Source organism: Anas acuta, chromosome 3 (genome assembly GCF_963932015.1).
Source record: "Anas acuta chromosome 3, bAnaAcu1.1, whole genome shotgun sequence".
NCBI lineage: Eukaryota > Metazoa > Chordata > Aves > Anseriformes > Anatidae > Anas > Anas acuta.
The window spans coordinates 64,924,574-64,931,715 of NC_088981.1; positions in this window are offsets into that span (position 1 = coordinate 64,924,574).

Consider the following 7,142-nt stretch of genomic DNA (forward strand, 5'->3'; position numbering starts at 1 on the left):
GAAAGTGCTTGGAAAATTGATTTTTTTTTCCTAATAAAAATTAAGCATAAAATAGCTGGAAAAATTCCTGAGCCTGCCCCACTGTATGTTTTTATACAAAATGGAGTTGGGAAATAGTTGAGGTCAATTTATTACTGAAAGGAAAAAGAACAAAAAAAAAAAAAAAAATTTTAAGTCTTCCTCTAAGCATTTTTCCTTTTTACTTTGCTAATTAATTTGTCCCCTTAGTTAGACTTTTTTTTTCCCCCTATAGTAACAAATTATGTTATACAACCTCTCACTTTTGTTTCATGGTACTGTTAATCTCAGGGTTTTGCTCTTCACAGCTCCTAGCTACCAAAGTCTACAATTACTTCAAGGTGTTACCTTCAGTCCTGTGCTGCTGGGATTCTCATTAAGACACAACAGTCCACAGTCCAACCTGATGTTACCTTACAGCCAGTAACTCCTTGCCAAAGCCACCTTCCAGACATGAGATCTGAAGTCTTAGCAACAGACTTCTTCAGCACCTGAACCTTTAAGTCCTGTTCTGGGGGTGATCCAAAACAACAACTTGTCTTGTACCTCTTCTACCACCCCCAGTCTTTCAGTGGGTCTCCTATTTAAAAGCCAAGAAATGCTTGAACTATATTTTTTAACAACTAAATACTTGAAGCAGCTTATAAAAAATGTATGACCTGTGAGTTGCCACTTGGCTTTATTTATCTACTTTGTTACTGTGCTTGCAATTGTCCTCTGTATTGTAACAATATTTCTTATAAAAGCTACCCAGTTTTGATTCTGATAGTGACTGAAGAGCAGCAGAACAAACAGCAGATCAGGAGAGCAGATTGCATTCATACAAACTACAAAAGACTTAAATAGGGCACTCTACCACTTGTGAATCCTGTTTTGTTCTAGTAAAATTTGCAAACAATGCCGAAGAAGAAGAAAAAATGAAAGAAGAAAAAAGTAACAAGAAAAAAAAAAAAAGTAAAAAATAAAACTTTCATAGGCCTCCAGAGAAAAAAGAAGGCATCTATCTATACTATGAATATGTGTCTGTTTGCTTTTGACAACAGTGGGCTCTACCAGGGGAATAAACATTTTTAGTTCCAGAGAAAAATCTTCACACTTCAGGAAGGCAGAAGGAAGAAAAAGCTTCTCATTCTGATGTGAGATGCTTGTTTTTGTACTTGTTTTGTATGTGGGGACCCAAGCTTTCATGCTGATGTGGAAGTAAAATAGTTCTTTATGGAGTATTTTATAAAGGACTATCAATCATTCCACTATGAGTCTGAGTCAGAAGGGGAGCAAAGAAGGGGTCATGCACAAAAAAGGTTGTGTTTCAAGACATGCGAGGAATGGAGACTAGGCTGTGGGAAAGCAGATTCACATTCACACAGACCCTGAACTTGGCCTTACAGAGCAGATAAGTGCTTCTTATGCCTGCAGCATCTTCTTGCCGAGGTCTACCACCTATAAAATAAATGCTGTAATGAAAGCAGATTACCTCATAATGCAGCCCTGGAAGGGGCTGATTCCTCTGATATCTCTTGCTTACAAATGTGCCGTGGGGTTACCATAGTTCAGGCAGCCTCATTAAAAGCAGTGCAAAACATGTAGAGCCTGAATGGAGACGGAATAAAAGCTCTATAGATGGCTCTTACACATAATCCGTTTGTTACTATGCTCCTGGCAAACAAAGGACCACACTGTTTATAGAACTGCTTTCTGCCAGGAGCAGGACAAACCCTTATACGATTCTAGTGAATATTTTATAATTCTCAACAAAACGAAGAGTGTGCCTTCTTCATAACGCTTGTAATTCATAACTGGGAGATGAATGGATGCAGAAGAGAGAGAATGAGAGTAAAAAAGTGAGGTTGATTAATTAGTATCAGCTTTACAGGGAAATAGAAAATCTTGCTGGTTCTGATTACCCAGAGAGCTGCAATAGAAAAAGAGAAAGAATCTCTTATGATTTTATATGCTTTGCATTTAATATATACAAAGTTTAGAAATATTTCCTAATCACTAAATTCAAGTGGTTTATAGTTCTGCATATCAGTGGGTGACAAACTCTTCTAAGTTTGGACAGAAAAAAATGAGAGGATATTTTTGAAATAAAAATTGGCTAGATGCTGAAAACCACAATGGCAGGCACATAATGAAGCAATGTATTAAACAAATGTAAGATCTGTCTAGTTACACAATGAAAGCGTTTAAAATAAAATTGCTAATTCTAATTCTTTTACACATTTGCCATATATATATGAAGGCTTTTTTTTTTTAACCTAAACAATGAATGGAAACCACAGTTGACAGTCGATGTATTATTTGTTTTCTCATAACCCAGGCTGAATCATGTAGAAGCAGGGTTCATCCTGATCTCAGTCACACCAAATCCTAAGCCTGTCAACCTAGCTCTCGACCCACCTAGCTAGAATTGATTGATTCATGTTTTTCACCATACCTTGTTCTCGTTTGAAGGAACTATGTCTTCAAGAGCACACGCTTCTCCCTCAAATATGGGGGAAAAAAAATCAACAAAAACCCCACCTCCTGAAGTCTGATATGTGAAAAGAATGTAAATGCCCTTTATGCTGTTACAAACTGAGGGGTGAGTTTTATGCCCAAACGAAGGAAATGGATGGAGATTATTCATCAAGCTGAATACACAGTAAACTACATAGAGCAAACCACCCTGCAGTTTAAGGACAGGCTGCTGTTTTGTCACCTTGCCTACCCACATACAAGGTGTCAGAAAAATTTATCACCTGAAAACAAACCACAGAAGAAGTTCAGTGACAGTCAAAAAAAAAAAAAAAATCTATTAAGAGGTTTCATTAGCAGCAGCATAATAACAGCCTCCTAACTGCAGCTGAAGCAACAGATATTCACCTCCCCTGGTCATGATATGCCTTACCCCAGCTTAGAGCAGTAAAGGGCAGGGGCTCTTTCTAACAGCCTCAGAGCTGCTTCACGAGGGAAAACAAAGCAAGAGAGGCTTTGAATGCAGCTAGGGGCCCTGAAAGGGAATCAATGTATCTGCAAAGGAAGTAGCATACTATGAGGCCCTGCCCGTTAATGTTATTTTTGTCCCATGAAGAGAAGTGGCCACTAAACATGGCCTGGTGTAAAGACATGAAGACAGCACTAAGTCAGATATGCAAATTTCTGTGGGAAAACATCCCCTCTGAGGCATTGAGAAGCTCTGACATGTTTTCACATAAATCATTAGGTAAGCTGGGATCCTATTTTCCATCCAAATGGCACTCCAGAACACTGCGGGAGCTGAGGACCACCTGCCTTCCATGAACACACAGCTGATCACACAGCAACTGCTTTTGGGTATCACAACAAGAAAGCAGCAAATATGATCAGGATATAGAAACATTTTATTTTCTTATTCTCTAAGGATTTTCCTGTTTGTGTATCGGGGTAAATATTGACCACCAGGATACAGGAAGAGCTGTGCTTAAATTTTCTAATTCTTCATTTTTTCTGGACTCTGAAGTCCTAAAATTATTTGAAATGGCTGTTGGTATCATAGGCAACTGAATATTCTTGAATATAATTCAAGAATGCAAACTCAAGTGGGTTGGATTTCTCCTGCAGCTGGGAAATCTTATGGAATTAGTAAGTAAATGCAGTAAGGGAGTGGGAACTCTTGGATGGGTTTGACAGGTCAAGGCTCAACTGTTGGCGTATTCTGGACTCCACTGAAAATTAGTTTTGATTTGAACTGATCCTATGTAAAAAGCAGTGAATAATAGCAGAGGCACCTGCTCGGCCACCAGCAGGTCTCCAGCACCAACAGCCCCACAGAAACCATCCAGACATGCACCCTAAAGAGCCTCCCAAGCCCTGCTGCCCCACTAGCTCTGCCCCCAGTGTGCTCCCCAGGCAAACCCCCGTGCTCCTGCTGCCTGGCAAGGAGAGCCCCACCGCCCCTGAAGCCTCCCACCGCCACACACATGGTGACTGAGAACGCTGTACTTCCCCTGGGGGTTGCTCTGACCAGAAAGCTTAACTCACACAAATATTTGGCAACAGTTTTCAGCAGAAAATTCCCAGAATCACATTGGATGGGACTGTGGGCTGGGGGCAATACAAGTGATTAATGGATCCTCGGTGGAACAAAACCTACTCAGATCTGTCACAAGATAGTTGCTATGGTTTTCTGACACAGCTTAGCAGAAATTTGCTTTGGCTAGGGGACTGGAGGAGGGGAGAAACACAAAAAAAAAATACTATAGAAAAGTCCTCCATTGTAGGCTGGCAATTATTCTGGGCAAAATCCTGTGCCTGTCTAGAATCTCAAGCTCTGTATAAATACTTTCAATTAGATTTTTTTTTTTTTTTTAAAAAAAAAAAAAGGAGGAGACTTTGTTAAGAACAGACAGCTTGAAACATGTCTTGTTAGCTATCAACAAAGTCTGTTAGAAATGTTGGAAGGTTTCAGCTAGGTTGATGTAAAAACAACATCAAATATCCCCTCCTGTGAGACTAAGTTAAATGTTCTTTGCAGTGACTCAATTAAGGCTAGGTAAAATGCACGGTTCATTGCAATCATCAGCAACAACATCAGAATTTTTTAGTGGGATATTTTACCAAAGTCTCAAGTTTCAGCTGTTTTAAGAACGTTTTGTGTAGAAGGCAGTTTCCATAAATGAAAAATATTCTAATATATTCTAATATTCTAATATATGAGACATTATCTGCCTGAAATGCCCAACATAACAAGAAGGAGAAGTTACCCAGGAAAGGCTTTTCAAAATGTCTAAAAATGGGTGCTTCCCATTTTACAAGGTATAAAAAAGCCAGAGCAGTATGCAAGAGTTTTAAGGTACCATACCCATCTGGAAAAAGAGCTTTTCTCCATGTATTTTGAGCAACATAACTCCAGGCTTTTATCACCACCCCCACACAAAGGAAGATCCTGCTAGACTGAACACCGGCGATTTTGGTAAGTTCATTGCTTATACAAGTGTCTACAGAAATTGCGATCCTTTAGCATCCACAGGCATGAGGCTAAGTTATCTTGTGATCACCAAATTCGGAAAGATGCAGAGCCCACCTCCCCAGAAACATTGTATAAGGGTTGTCCACCTATAGTCAACAGACATCAAACCAGAAGATCCAGGAACACAACTTCCAACTCTTTCGTTTGGTTTTGTATACTTATACTTTATACTTATATGGCATGTGTTTATGTAACATAAACCAATGCTATATAGGCAAACATCCAGGGTAGCTTGAAAGATTCTCCCTGCATAATGCAGCAGCATAGCTGTGTTATGACATTGCTCCGGTCTACGGGGGGAATTATTCCAGGAAAAGCACTATGCTGACACAGCTGCTCTACTACCGTAACCTGAGCCTTCTTATTCAGCTTGAAGTATTACTTCATTATGTCACACAAATATTTTTAAGCATTTTTGGAAAATCCATTCCATTCCTGAATCTCCGTTAGGATTATTCATTATTTTGTTAATTAATTCATAGCTTCATTCATTTCAGTGGTCCAAACTCAGTTTTTACCAGATGATCATCTGGCCCACAAGAACTCTCAGAAATCATAGATAATATAGGACAAAAAAGCTGCTGGAATGTATCCATTGCCATGTATTGCATTGGACAGACAAAGTGTCAAACTATATAGCATAGGGGAGAACTTCCTGAGAATTACTTAACAGTTTTCAGTGGAAAATGCTATGTCAATATCACATTTTTTCTTATAAATGTAATAGTTCTGATGCAAATTTTAATTTAGAAAGTTGTTCAGTTCCAGGGTAGAAGGATAAAGCTCACTCAGCACCATGACAGATGTAAAGTGCCTGAGGGGGAAGGTGGCAGGCTCAGGTGCAAATCTCAATTTTTCTTATCTCCCCTCCTAAAAACTTGGCAAGGTCTTGGTTTTATTCCAGGGGGACATACTGAAGTTTAAGGATGGGAAAATCCTCTTTTTGCCCAGCTACACATTTGAAATTTATCCCACTTAAATATTCCTGATGTCTGAGTGGCTGCTTTAAAATCAAAGACTTTTATAGGGTACAAGAACAGTATGCCCTTTTTTTTTTTTACCCGCTGCACACCAGAAGACATGATAGAGGAATATTTCAGTAGTTATCTATAACACATTTGACAGTTAGATTCAGATCACTAGATGGAAACACAGATAACAGAAGGACTTTTCCAGACAGTCTTTAAAAATAGCTCTACCATTGAATGCAATGTAAGTTGCATGTGAAAATTGGCCACATTTATAAGCCTATGTTTAACATCACCAGTGCTCCTTCAACTACTTCATTAAGTGTTTTGGACTTTTTTAGGGTTCACCACATTTCCAGTGTGTTGGTTTTTTTTCAGCTTTTTAAGTAATTCCCTCATTATGATTTTAGTCAGCCACCTACTGCATCCATCCTATTGCTGTCCACTCTCCTAACACCTGCTAGGGCAGCTCTGAGCAACACATACAGCCCGTTCACAGGAATTAACAGGAACAAGTCATCCAGTAACACTGGAAATGTTAATTCAATAAATCATCTTTGCAACTCCCCCAACTATCAGAAACTAATTAAAGATGTGTGATTGTTAACATTTTTGATGATTTTTTTTGTCTATGTGTTTTCTTTGAATTTCTACAGCTAGTTTTCACCCTGCATGTGAAATAAACATTCATATTATTATTTGCAGATCAGAAAATAACAAAACAGGGTAGAATTCCTAGGTAGAACGTTCCTCCATCAGAACAGGAAAGCTGGAGCTGACAAATGACAAGTGAAATTACCTAGAGCAATGTTCTTTTTTGAAAGCTGGAGCATTAAGCAGATAAAAGCCAGTCTCCTGCTTTGGGAAAGTAAGTAAGGAGAGCAGCTGGTGTTACTTAGACAGTTACAGTCCTTTTCTACACTGACACTGGCATAGTTCCTCTTGACTGTGCATGAGAGGGATTTCCTAGCGGTTTTATTCTTAGACAAATGTGACAACTCTCTTTGAGAAATCTGTTTCTACAGAGGGAACTTACATGGCCATTAAACTAGACACTCCTCCTTGAAGATGCTACGTGCTCATCAGTTGTCCACACAGGAAATGGATCACGAGGGACTACATGTACCCAGTTATCTATTTCTGTCTGCAGACTTTAGTTCAACACC